The following is a 14247-nucleotide window of genomic DNA, read 5'->3' as shown; positions in this document are numbered from 1 at the left end:
ATGTGTGGGAGGTTGTACAGGGAATATGAGAACTCTCTGTATTTTCTACTCAAATTTGCTGTGAACCACAAACCCCTCTAAAAAAATAAAGCTTATTAATTAAAGAAATAAGCAAATAAAACATAGTTAAAGCAGCATTAGCTCACGTTTCTTGAGAAATATTAGGTAAAGTAATTTGTTGCAGTCCCTGTTAAAGTTAAGGCTATTCAATCATCACAAAAAGGCAATGTAGCCTATAGCCTGACCATCTTTAGCCAAATGTTTTCATGAAACTTATGTGAAAGAAATCAAAGAAGCCAGATATCAACTGAATTCAAGCCCAACTTCTAACGACACTCAACCATTTCTCTCAAACTGGAAGGTTAAAGATGAACTATTGGCTAACATCCAAAGATCTTATATGAAGAAGTAGCAGTCACCATGTTACATTTTATGAGAAATACAAGTTGAACTTTGAGCATGGCTATCTCCAGAGTAGCAATTATTTGAATGTTGGTTCTTGGTTTATAATGCTTATGATGAAAACATGGTGCAACAAGGAATGAATTTTTAAGACTTTTACTTACTTTCAAGAATCCTAGTGAAGTGTTCCATTTTCTGTCGGCCACATCCACTCTTTTCTCAGATGAATTCTTCCAGTTGTAATCCACTGGATTTGGGAATATAGAGCTTTGGTTCTTCTCCAGTTCTGTCAAATGTTCTTAAGATTTAATGGAAGAAAGATGAGTTTGTTTTTTTACCACTGCATTTTATCCATTTAAATGAGAAGTATGAGCACGGACAGTGTTTTGAGAGTAATCAATTCAAGAGTAATCAATAGTCAAAGTATTTTTAAAGTGTATAGCATCATGATGCCCTCTAGTGGCTAACCCACAAGAAATGTGCCTCAAAAATCCCTCAGAAAACAGAAATTCTTCCTTTCTATGGATGGAATAGTGTTATCTATTGAAGTGCACTGTTATCTTTGATTTCTTTACTAAAAGATGTTTTTATTGGAATTTATGTTCAGTTGCCATGGCCTTATTGCCTTAGTGCCTCAAAGATCAAAACATGTTAAATTAATAAAAACTATTGTGTCAAAGCATTATAACCACTGAGGAAAGCCAATGGGTAGATGTGGTCCAGTACAATCGGTTTATTATATTAGAGTAAAGGAATATACCTCTGAGGCACAATGAGGAAATTCTCCTGAGATTTATTAATTGATATGTCACTATTAGGCTTTTTCCATTGCTGAAATGGCTATCTTGGATTCCTCAGCAGGTAGCAGCACTACTGAAAAAAGAAAAGAACAAAAAATAGACCCAACTGAAAAGAAATCAGAAAACTGATAACTGTGGGGCACCTGGGTGGCTCAATCGGTTGAGCATCTGACTTTGGCTCAGGTCATGTTCTTGCATTCGTGGGTTCAAGCCCCACCTCAGGCTCTATGCTGACCGCTCAGAGCCTGGAGGCTGCTTCAGGTTCTGTGTCTCCCTCTCTCTCTGTGCCCCTCTCCTGCTCGTGCTCTGTCTCTCAAAAAATAACAAAAAACATTTAAAAACTAATTTAAAAAAGAAAGTTGATATTGATCCCACTATTTGGTAAATGACTTATAGGAATTTTTACATTCTTGAATCCTCAAGAACAGCCATTAGACTGGATGTATGTGCGTGTGTGTTATATACAAAAGATGGTTTATAAGCCTGAATAAATATTTAATAAAATCAGCATAGGTCTTAAAATTGTTTTTTTCTTCCAAGCTTTAGATAGTTTCAAGTGATTAAAAACAAAAATGCTTATAAATTATTGATTTGTACAATTTGCTTTTATTCTATTAAAACTAACCTTATTTCTAGATACATTTGAAGACATCTTTAAAAAAATTTCTTCTTAATGTTTATTTTTGAAAAAGAGAGAGAAAGAGAGAGAGACAGACAGAGTGTGAGCGGGGAAGGCGCAGAGAGAGGGAGACACAGGACTCAAAGCAGGCTCCAGGCTCCAAGCTGTCAGCACAGAGCCCTACAGGAGGCTTGAACTCACTAACCATGAGATCATGACCTAAGCCAAAGTCGGACACTACTGACTGAGACACCCAGGCACCCCTGAAGACATCTTTTTAATTATTTCTTCTGGATAACACATCACAAGCTTCACATTCTTATATTCTTCACTGATAAGTCTCTGGTTTTGCAGATAAATAAAGTTCCATGACAATAGATTCCTTTAGAAGAAAACGTTCTTTAGAGTAAAGCTGTTTATATGACCTGACAGACATTGGTCTATGATAACAGTACTTTTCGGAAAGTAATTGGAATGTTTTCTCCATAATAAACTCAAAAAATATTTTTATTAGTCTCCCTCCATGCGCCTGCCAGTCTGTATAATAAAGTTAACTAATTGTTGACAGTTGGCACTGGGGAGAAAGGCTAAAAAACTTATTGCAACATACAGCTTAACAGACCTGACATCCTGCCATTAGCTAGTAAGAACTTTTCAACTTTCTTTCCCTTTTCCCACATCAAACATTCTAACTTCTAACCATCCCCACAAGGAAAGAATAATACTAATAATAAATAACAACAAAAACAACAACAGCAACAATAATAAATCTCAAACAATCCACCAAAACAAAACATTGCACTTCCCTCCATCCCCCATGCCTGAAAAGGAAAGATCTGGGGCTGGCATTAGGAATAATAAAATGGGAGAGCTGTCTGAAGTTGAAATCTCTCTTTCCCTTCAACTATTTTTCCCCTAATTTACAACTTATTCCTGACATTGATTCCCTTTTCTCCAATAATGTTTCTCTGTGAACATTATTTCCAGCAATATATCCATCATCATAAAACTACCCTTTCATGAAATTATTTGTCAGATTCATGGGTTTGTTATAATAGACTTTTACTTGCTGCCCATTGAGTCTGTTCGAACGTTTTCTCGTTTCATTCCTGCTGATTCTAAAACTAACGTATTTACTAATCTTCAACTCTTCCTTTCACTTTCTAAAGGCATTATGATCTCATCCAATCCTCTGAGTATTGAATCTAGAAATAAGTGGGTCTTGCATACACAAGATTCAGATGCTTTAGGATTTTTAGAGAAGCCTATTCACTTTCAAGTGATCTGAAGGACAACTGAGCCTACTTTTTTCTGAGCCTACATCAGAGTATATCTGTTTCACTAGGTTAATCTTGGTTCTGACCCTGCCTTCCCAGTATCCTCCAATTGGCTAGGAACCAAGGCTAGGCTGGAGTTCCTGGGATCTTTCAAGGGAGGAATTAATTAATCTGGCTAAAGATTAATCCAAAGTGAAGATGGTAAATTTCTTCAAATTTTGCAACCATGGCCTGGGGGCTTGCAGGGGCAGGGTGGAGTCTGGAATGGGCAATTCCCCCCCTCTTCTTCCTGAAAAGGGAATTAAAATATATGCAAAACATTTTGAGTTGTCTTTACCAAATGAAATTTTTAAAAAGAAAACACACAGACATATAACACAATTTGGGTTGTCCTAAACCAGTCAAGTCAGGGCATAATTGTAAAGGTGTAACTTATACCCACAAACTAATTTTCTAATTATATTGACTTTTAAGGGTGTACAGTTTTAGTTACAATGGAGTTGCAATGAATCATATTTTAAAGTATCAACGTGATTATAGGTTTTCCATGTTAAGAGAACCAAGCAAAGAAGAGAAGCAACCAACCATTAATAGTAGAATGAAATAATGAAGCAATATTTTGATCTTCATGTCCTGCACAGTGTCAAATTGACACTTATTTTCAGAGAAGAATTTGAGAAATAAAAGGTGTTGGGGGAAAAATATTCAGCACATATTTGCTGAGTATCTGTTTTGTGTCCTGAGTTTTTAAGATAAACACCATTAAAATTTCCTCATTTATTGTTTTCACTTTGCACAGGTCAACATACTTTTATTTACTGTGCTTTTAAATATTATCAGATTGGAATTTTTTTTCTATATTTCCTAAGTGTTTGTATTTCTTTTTGTCCATTGATCAAGTATACCCTTTGTGAATGTGTGTGTGTTTTAATTGAGATATTTGTCATTTTCTTACTTATTAATAAAATTTCTATATGTTAATCCGCTAACCTCTGCCATTTACTCTGCAAATAATTTCCCCTGGTTTATTGTCTTCCAATTTTTTACATGGAGTTTCTTTTAAGTACAAAAAAAAAATAAAAAAGATTTTTATAATCACACTTATCAGCCTTTTCATTTATATTTTGGTCTTTGATATAACGCATTGAAAAGTTTTTCTCTCCTAAGACCATATAGCCACTTAGATTTCATTCCAGTATAATTATTTTATTTTTTGCATTTTAATCTTTAGTCTATCTGAGATTCATTTTGGTTGCTGTATGTTGTGTAATTTGACTTTGTATTTTTTCTCTTTAGTTACCTGGTAGTCTTTTTTTTTTTTTTAAGTTTGTTTTTGAGAGAAAGAGCATGCAAGTAGGGGAGGGGCAGAGAAAGAGGGAGAGAGAGAGAAGATCCCAAGCAGGCTCTGCACTGTCTGTGCAGAACTGCACTTAGGAGATCTATCTCCCCAACCATGAGATCATGACATGAGTGAAAATCAAGAGTCGGACACTTAACAGACTGAGCCACCCAGGCGCCCCTAGTTAGCTGGTAGTCTGAACCAGAAGTTGAGTAATCCCTTTTTCCTTTGGTTTGAATGCGAGCTCATCATGTGTTAATATTTTATATCTTTTAAAAACTCTTTATTTAAAACTATTAATGTCCCTGCATAAAATAAAAATGTAGCGTTGTTTGATTTCCTCTTTTTCCCTACTCAGTTGACTTACTGCCCTGATTTTTATAATGATCGAATAATTTATTTATACTTTCAAAGCTTACTTTTGACATTTACATTAAGCTTACTAAATATTTTTTGACTTTGTTCTTTTTATGAATCTCTAGGTCAGCTAGTATGTATTTTCAATTTAAAATATCAGAAAGGATAAATGATTTCTTGTCTTTCTTGATCCTTATATCCCCAAGAATAGTCTTGCTATTGATTTTACAATTTAGAAACAGTAGGGATGAGTACAAATTTAGGGATTTATTGATGTCGGGATAAAGACAATGATAACTGGAAAGTTTTCCTTTCCTAAGAAACTGGTTTTTATTTACCTACGTGAGGCTTGTGGAATTTTTCTTTTCCTTTGAAATTGAAAATATTGACCCAGTTGTCATTTCATTAATGTTGCCACATACTTTACAAACTTTTTAAATCCAAAATTCTAAATTCTAAATCTTCCTATGGTTCAGATCAAAGTTCTTCTGCAGGTTTTTATGTTAGCTTTTTGTCCATTTGCTGTATTTTCTTCTGGAATTTAACTTATATATATTTGGTGTATATTGTAACATAATATATAAAAAATTTTCTAGGACTGTTTTTCATACCTGTTGTCTTTTTTTTCATTTTATTAATCTCTGCATAATTTAGTTACAGGGTAACTTTTCTTCTAATATTTGATATATTTTTTTCATGCTGTTTGCAGCATATTGTTACTTCTGGATTCACAGCAACTTAAAGGTTTATTTCTAGTTCCTGTTGCAGTGCTTGGCCCAGAAAAGATAATGAATAAAAGCGTATTGAATTACATTGCAATAAAATTGCTCAGATATAAAAAGTGAAAAATTATTAGACATAATTTTCAGTGACAACAATAAGCATATATAAGATATTAACTAGAGTAGCTATGAAGTCGTTTCAGAAATTATGATATTATGTATAAGAATTTTAGCCTAAAACCTCTAAGACTATTCAGTAACTTTCAAATCAAGTCCAGCCCACCCTACTCCAGGCCCCAGGCACACAATTGTAGTAGGAGTAAAAAGATACGTATGGATGTATTGAAATAATGACTAATATTTGCTCAGCCTAACTGATGGGAAGGACCAAGCTAAGGGCTCTACACACATAATCTCATTTAATCTTCTCTACAAAATTGATAGCCCTTGTATTTGCTAACAAAGGAACTGAAGTTTAGAAGGTCATTTGCAAAAGGTGTAGATGAGCTGAGATTTGAGCCCAGATCTGGTTAATTCCAAAGGCTGTGATCTAACCATTAAACTGGACTGGACAGCTTTTCCTTTTTTCAATCTTTCTAATGCTGAAGTTCAATAACACTGTAATATTTCTTGACTCCACATACATAATGATTTTTTTTTTTAACTTTTCACAACTCTGATTTGGTTGCATAGAATCTGATCCTTTAAGATTATAGGCCACAAAAGTGGGAGGTTTAACCTAGTTCTAAAACTGGTAAAGCCAAAGTCATCATAATCCTATCTTCACTATATTTGTTTTTATCCACATAATTAAATGCCCACTGTTTGTAGTGGCTATAAAGAAGCATGGTTCCTACCCACCAGAGAGTTACAGTCTGGTTGTATGGGACAATATAGAGAGAAACCTCGCTTTATACCACTCCTTTTGAAATAATTGGTCTATGTGTGATAGCTTGATGTGGTGCTTCAAGGTACTTTTCAAGATCCTTAGGAGGATAAGGAGAGTTCTGATGCTGGAAAGGTTGTTTCCAATAATCCTTTATTCTAAAATCCTCAAATCCAAACCTTGCCAATTGTAAGGGAATTGACCCCCAGATTTCCCTTCCCAGGTCCTCCAAATTTGGGGCCTGTATGGTAATGACAGGTACATGATAAGGAACAAGAGCTTTCAGTCTTGTGTTGGATCATAATGCCTTAGAATGAAAGAGGATCATAATGACTCTTTTTTGTTGGTGACTGGGGCTAAAGTTGCTTTAAGGAGTGTCAGTGATAACAGAGCTTATGAAAAGGATGAACAGGAAAGCACCATGTTGTATTAATTTATAATTTGAGTTTCTTCTCCACTGACTATTAGCTCTGTGACCCTACATGAGTTCCTTTTAAAACCCCTCTAAGACTCATTGTTCTCACATTTTATATTAAGTACTCAATAAATGATAGTTATAACATTTCATATGAATTCACAGAATGAAATAGGCTTTTTTTGTTTTGTTTTTCTACCTAGCATTTATTTTACCTTCTTTTGGTAACATATTTTCTTACCTGTCTTTTGGTATAATTGTCAAAGTCTCTGTTCAGGTGTAAGCAAAGGGTGGACATATCACTGGACTAAGCCAACCACATTTTCTTTGGGACTTTGAATCTTGAATTTACTGACATCTGAGGAGATTGTTCATTGATTCCTGCTGTCTGGACCTCTAAGAGCTGCCTCAATTGCTATCTGCTTTCAAACTCAGTACTTTGAGAAACTCATGTCCTATTAAAATCCTCTTCTGCAAAAAAATTGGCCAGTTGAAGTGTTGTTTACAACCAAAGAAACTTGCCTACTACATCTAGACAATCTTTTCCATTCTTGTTTGGTTGGTTTCTTTGTCTTTGATTTACTCCAAGAGACCAGTTGGTCAATTACTGTGGTCCTAAACACATTCCTCTTGAAAATAATTTAATAGTCATCCTAGGCATCCCCTATATTGTCTTATACTTCATTGTGAAGTGTATTCATTTTCTCCAAAATGTTTCAGGGCAAATCTAAACCCCATGTCATCTGTGGTAACCTCATCCATAGCCGAGAATAATGAATCTGTCTTCTCCATGACATGGTGTACCTATGCTGCTGATTTGCCTGTTCTCTAGACTGAACATGCCCAGGTTTTTCATCTGCTCTCATAGGGTTTCATTTCCAAACCTTTTATTAACTTGGTTGCCCTCCTCTGCACTCCTTCCAGTTAACTAGAAAGCAAACTCTATCCAATAATATCATGTCATCACAGAGATCATGGAGGTCACATCCTGGCTAGAAGGTAGCCAGGTAGCCCCGCAGGCATAAAATTTTTTCTTCATGCCTAAGGTAGTTGTGAGTGTTCTGGGTCTCCTGTCCAGGCACACCCTGAGCATGCAACAAGTGGAGTGCGGTCAGCCAGCAGATACCTACGTATTCAGGGGAAGAGTCATTGCTTATTTGAGCAGCACTAATCAGTTCAATTTCTCTTTGTGGCTACTTTGAACTGCAGCCTTCTTCCTAACTCCAGACACCAAAGGTGGGTGATAACTAACAATTATTGAGTACTTATGATGTGCTGGGCACTGTGCCAAATGCTTAACATTTACGAACTCATTTAATCTCTACAGTGGCCCTTTACGTTAGGCTATTATCTTCATTTTACAGATGAGGAAACTGAGCATTATACTGGGTCCAGGTTATGTGGCTAGGAAGTGATGTGGCAGAAATTTGACCATAAAGCCCATGCTTTACTTCTTTAAATGCTCAAGAGGAACAGGCCAGAAAACATTGGACAACAAATTAGGAAAGACATGTGCCTTTTTAAAAGGCAGAGTCTTGAAATTCGTGTAGGATGGAAACATGATTTAGTTATGAGAAAATACAAGAAATAATTTATGCATGTTTCCCTTCTTGGAGGTTAAAAATGTATATTGAAGGGTCTAAGAAATGTTGATGTGAAGAAAACTATTTAACTAACTTCCTTAAATTTATTTTAACAGAGAACACTTCCATTTCACTAAGTGTGCAAAACTATACAGTAGACTTAACTACTTGTTAAGATGGTACACTAAGCTATACATATCATACCTCTAAGCATCATAATATCCTTGCAAGAAATACATTGTTATTTCAGGAGAGGAACTGACTTCTAGAGAGATTTACCTCTCTGAAGTTTGTCTGTGGGTAAATTACTGACGAGAGGTCTTACTCCAATTCTGTCTGATTTTAATGTCCTACATTGCTTGTGTGCTTAAAGTCTTTCGTTCCCCCCACCTAAGCCCTCAAATAAAGAAAACTCAATTTTGAACGTTATTATTGCCTCATCTTCTTTTTTGGACGTCTTGGTCATGTGGAGACAGCATGATGAAGAGAAAGAACACCAGCTCAGTTCTAGAAACCTTAGGCTGAGCCATATTATCACCTCTGCTACCTTCAGTTTGGCTTTCCCACAAAAGTGGCTTAAATTCTCTGAGACTGTTTTCTTTTTTTTCCCCTTCCAGTTTTATTGAGGTATAATTGACATACATAGCATTGTATAAGTTCTAGGTGTGCAACATAATTATTTGATATATTTATATATTGCAAAATGATCACAGTAAGTTTAGTTAATATCCATCACTTCACATGGTTACAAAATTGTTTTTCTATGATGACAACTTTTAAGATCTACTCCCTCAGCAACTTTCAAATCTATAATACAGTATTGTTAACTAGAGTCACCATGTTACACATTACACATCCCCAGGACTTATTTATTTTATAACTGGAAGTTTGTACTTTTGACCACATTCACCAATCCTACTCCCCAACTCTGGCAACCACTAATCTGATCTCTGTTCCTATGAGTTTGGTTTCTTTAGATTCCACATGTGAGATCATATGGTACTTGTCTTTCTTTGTCTTACTTATCTCACTTAGCATAACATCCTCAAGGTCCATCCATTTGTTGAAAATGGCTGGATTTCCTTCTTTTTTATGGTCTGAGCTTATTTTCTTTCCTATGAAGTGGATGTTCATTGTGTGAATGGCTCATTAATTGTTTTCTGTTCCCCCATGATATTTCTTTAATTCCATATTTCATTCTAACAAAGCAAACAAAACAAATGGCTTTACTTGGAACTCAAAAGGTAGAACCTGAGGTCAGATTATAGTTTTCAAGGTTTACAAAATTTTAGAGGTATCCAAGAAATACTAATATACTTTTCTATATTCTTATTTTATTAAAGTATCTTACTTAGAATTATCTTTTTAAAAAAGAATTGTCTGTATTTTAGATGCAAGAAAATTAATCTTTTTTAAGTATACATTTCAATACTTTTGCCTTACATTTCTTTAATTGCTATATATTTGACACACAATGTGACAATAGTTTCATGTGTACAACATAGTGATTCAACAACTCTGTGCATTATGCTGTGCTCACCAGTGTAGCTACCATCTGTCACCATACCACGCTATTATGATACAATTGACTATATTCCTTATGTTGTGCTTCATCCCCATGACTTATTCATTCCATACCTGGAAGCCTGTACCTCCCATTTGACAAATGTATACAATTGTGTTATCATCACTGCAATCAGGTTATAGAACTTTATCACCTCAAAAACATTCCCGTTGGCACTCATTATTCTTCCCCCAGCCCCAGCTCCTGTAAGACACTGATCTGCTTTTGTCACTAAACGTTGCCTTTTCTAGGCTGTTATAATGAAATCATACAGTAGAGAGGCTTCGTGTCTGACTTCTTAAATTTAGAAGTCTAAATTTGCAATTTAGGCTTTTAAATTTTTTTATGGCTCATTCTTTCAGTGTCATATTTAAGAAATGTTTTACTTACTCAAGATGGCAATGATTTTCTTTTGTATTTTCTCCCAGAAATTTTATAATATTAGTGCTTACTTATTGGTTTATGATACATTTATAATTAAGTTTTATAGATGACATAAAATATGGAATGTGTTCATTGTTTTGTATGTGGATGTCTATTGTTTTCCAGCATCATTTATTGGAAAGACTCCTCTTTCCTGATTGTTTTATCTCAGATCATGAAAATCAATTGATGATGTATGTGTGGATATCCTTATGGGCTCTCTATGCAATAGAAGCAATATATGTCTATCCTTAAGCTATTAGCTGCATGTTTTTTTATATAGATCCCTTATTGGGTTAAGGGAGTTTTCTTTTATTTCTAAATTACTGAAAGTTTTTAATCAAAAATGGGTATTAAATTTCCCAAGTTTTGTGTGTATGTGCCTCTTGGGAGGACTGTGTAATATATCCTTTTTCTTAACAGCTTTATTGATGTATAGTTGATATACAGAAAACTGCACATAATTAATATATACAATTTTATGAGTTTGGACATATGTATACACTGGTGTTACCATCATCACAATCGAGGTAATAAACATATTCATTACCTCCAAAAGTTTTCTTGTGTCTCTTCGTTTTGTGGTGAGAACAGTTAACATGAGATCTACTCTTTTAAATTTTTTTTAAGTGTACCATACCTTGTTATTAACAATAGGTACCATGCTCTATAGCAGATCTCTGAAACTTACTCATCTTGTATAACTAACTTCATGCCCACTGAGCAACTTGCCATATCCTCCTCTACTGATCCTTCATTGTAGTCTGTTAATTCACTAAATTCACACTAATTGAGTCTCAAACATTAAACAAACCTTGAATTCTTGAAAGGACTAACACTTAGACTTGGTACATTTATTTTAATATCCTGTGATTTTTTTTTTTTCCTTATAGTATCTTTAGTATTGGATCAGGTCAGTACTGGCCTTATAAATGAGTTAAAGGGAATTCTATCCTCTTCTATTTTCTAGGAGTTTATATGGAATTAGTATTATTTCCTCCTTAAATGTTTAGTAGAATTAACTATTGAAGCTGGACATAAAGTTCTCCTTGTGGGGAGATTTTTTTTAACTACAAATTCAGTATCTTTAATAGATATTCAGATGATTTACTTCCTTTTTGTTTTTTGGGTAAGCTTTAATAGTTTGTGTCTTTTGAAAAATTTTCAAATAAACTTAAAATCTGAGTATGTATGAAAGACATTGAATGTGTAGTTAAAAAAAAAAAAATCTTCCCATGAAGAGAACTTTATATCCAGCTTCAATAGTTAATTCTGCTAAGCATTTAAGGAAGAAATAATACTAATTCTAAATTGCTGAATTTATTGGCAGACAATAATATTTCCAGTTATCTATTTAATGTCAGTAGGAACTGTAGTAATGTGTCTGTCTGGCTAGATTAGAGGCTGCCAAACTTCTTTCTCTATAATGTCATATATTAACTACTTTAGGCTTCTTCTTCCTTCTTATTGCCACCCTCCACCCCTTCCTCCTATTAAAATGTAAAAATCTTTTTAAAATGTAAAACGGGGGCGTCTGGGTGGCTCAGTTAGCTAAGCATCTGACTTTGGCTCAGGTCATGATCTCAGGGTTTGTGGGTTTGAGCCCCACATTGGACTCTGCTGTCAGCGCAAAGCCCACTTCAGATTCTCTGTCTCCCTCTCTCTCTGTCCCTCCCCAGCTTGTGCACTTGCTCTCTCTCCCTCAAAAACAAATAAACATTACAAAAATGTTTTTTAATGTAAAAAGTATTCGGAACTTGCAGATATACAAAATCAGGTTACAGACTGGACTTTATCCATTGGCCATAATTTACCAACACCTGGGTGAGAGTTTTATCAATTTTATTAATAATTTCAAAGAATGAGTTTTTGTTTTGTTTTTGTTGATTTTCTGTATTGTTTTACTGTTTTATATATCATTGATATCTGGTCTGATCTTTCTTTTCTTTTGTTAACTTGGCGTTTAATTTACTCTTTTTCTAGTTTCTTAATGTAGACACTTAGATTATTTATTTGAAATCTTTACTCTTTTCTAAGCAAGTAGCTAATGCTTTAAATTAACCTTTGAGCACTGTGTTAGTTCATCCCACAACCTTGGGTATATTGTATTTTTTGTTTTTATTAACTTCAGGATATTTTCCAATTTCATCTGTGAATTCTTCATTGACCCATGGTTTGTTTGAAGTGTTTTGATTGATTTCCAAGTCTTTGTAGATTTTCCATAGAGCTGTCTATTATTGCTTTTAAATACAATATCATTGTGGTCAAAGAACACACTTTTTATGATTTTAATTGATTTAAAATTATGAGACTTATTTTCTGACCCAGAATATATCCTTTCTTGGTGACTTTCAAGTGTTGTGCACTTGAAAAGAATATGTAATTTTCTGCTGTTGTTGGGTAGAGTGTTTTGTAAATGTCAATTAGGTAAAAATTTTGGTAGTTACATCTTTTACATTTTTTTAATTTTCTGTTTACTTGTTCTCTCAACTATTGAAAGAGAGCTGTTGAACTCTCCAACTATAATTTTGGATTTTTTTTATTTCTCCTTCAGTTATATCAGTTTTGTTTCATATGTATTATATTCTTTTAGTACTTTGAAGCCATCTTTTTAAGTGCATATATCTTTAGTATTGTTATGTCCTCTTGGTAAATTTATCCCTCATTGTGAAATTACCTTCTTCATCCCTGGTATTATTCTTTGCTCTAAAATCTATTTTTAGGATATTAATATAGCCATTCATCTTTCTTTTCCTTTCTTTTCTTTTCTTTCTTTCTTTCTTTCTTTCTTTCTTTCTTTCTTTCTTTCTTTCTTTCTTTCTTTTGTTTTTTAGAAATTGTTTATTTTCCATCAACCTTGTTTCCATTTTGTTTGCCTTTGTGGAAAAGCAGCTTAAGACCACTCAGTGATTATTCCTATCAATTCAGTGGCCTGAGTAGTGGGAGCTGCAGACCAGTTTTCAGTGGCAGGCTAAGTGCTCCAGTCCTCAGTAGGGAACTGCTGAATAGACCCAGAGGGCACCTGTAATGCCTTCAGACCAGTCCAAGACTTCAGGTTGAGTAGCAGTGAACTTAGGAGCTGGAGCCGTCCATTCACCTTGAAATTCCTTCTTGGTCACAGCCTTTGAAGCAGTGACAAGCTCTTCCTTTTAATCTCTTCAGGATTTCTGTACAGGTAGAGATTAAGGGTGACCTCCTATGGGTGTTCATGGAATGTGGTGCGTGCCATGCATACACAGAACTTCCGAGCCAGCATCCACCACATCAGACCCACTGAGGGAGCTCCTTTGTTGTTAAAAGGGATGTCGGTGTCCATGTAGTGCAGAGGAGAGACTGCATTACACAGAGCAATGGTAAGAAGGTTAACAAGACCTGTGAGAGGGTGGTGGTCAGTCCTAGGATCAGTAACCACCAGAAGGTTGCTATTGTTGTCATACATTTTACTTTTACGTATATAGTTGACCCTTGGACAATGTGGGATTAGAGGCATAGTCCAAACTTCATGTATAATTTTTGGTCACCTCAGCTTAACTTCTAATAGTCTATTGTTAACTGGAAGCCTTACTGATAGTATAAATAATCAACAACACATAGTTTGTATGCTCTATGTATTATATACTGTATTCTTGCTATAAAGTAAGCTAGAAAATGAAAATGTCATTAAGAAAATCATAAAGAGGGGCACCTGGGTAGCTCTGTCAGTTAAGGGTCCGACTCTTGATCTCAGCTCAGGACATGATCTTGCAGTTCATGAGATGCAGCTTGGTGTCAGGCTCTGAGCTGACAGTGTGGAGCCTGCTTGGGATTCTCTCTCTTCCTCTGTCTCTGCCCCTCCCCCACTTGCACCCATGCTTTCTCTC

The 14247-nt window shown here is 34.9% G+C and overlaps 1 long non-coding RNA gene and 1 other non-coding gene across 2 annotated transcripts in view; both read left to right on the top strand.

Annotated features, from left to right (window-relative positions):
• Positions 1-14247, top strand: part of LOC123385494 — a 440186-nt gene that overhangs the window by 160325 nt on the left and 265614 nt on the right. The window lies entirely within an intron of this gene.
• On the top strand, positions 1344-1427 carry TRNAQ-UUG. Its single transcript has one exon. It is a non-coding gene; the product is annotated as a tRNA-Gln (tRNA).

The sequence above is a fragment of the Felis catus genome, chromosome B2 (assembly GCF_018350175.1).
Source record: "Felis catus isolate Fca126 chromosome B2, F.catus_Fca126_mat1.0, whole genome shotgun sequence".
Lineage (NCBI taxonomy): Eukaryota > Metazoa > Chordata > Mammalia > Carnivora > Felidae > Felis > Felis catus.
The sequence above is the reverse complement of the archived record's forward strand: the minus strand, read 5'-3'. Positions and strand labels throughout refer to the sequence as shown.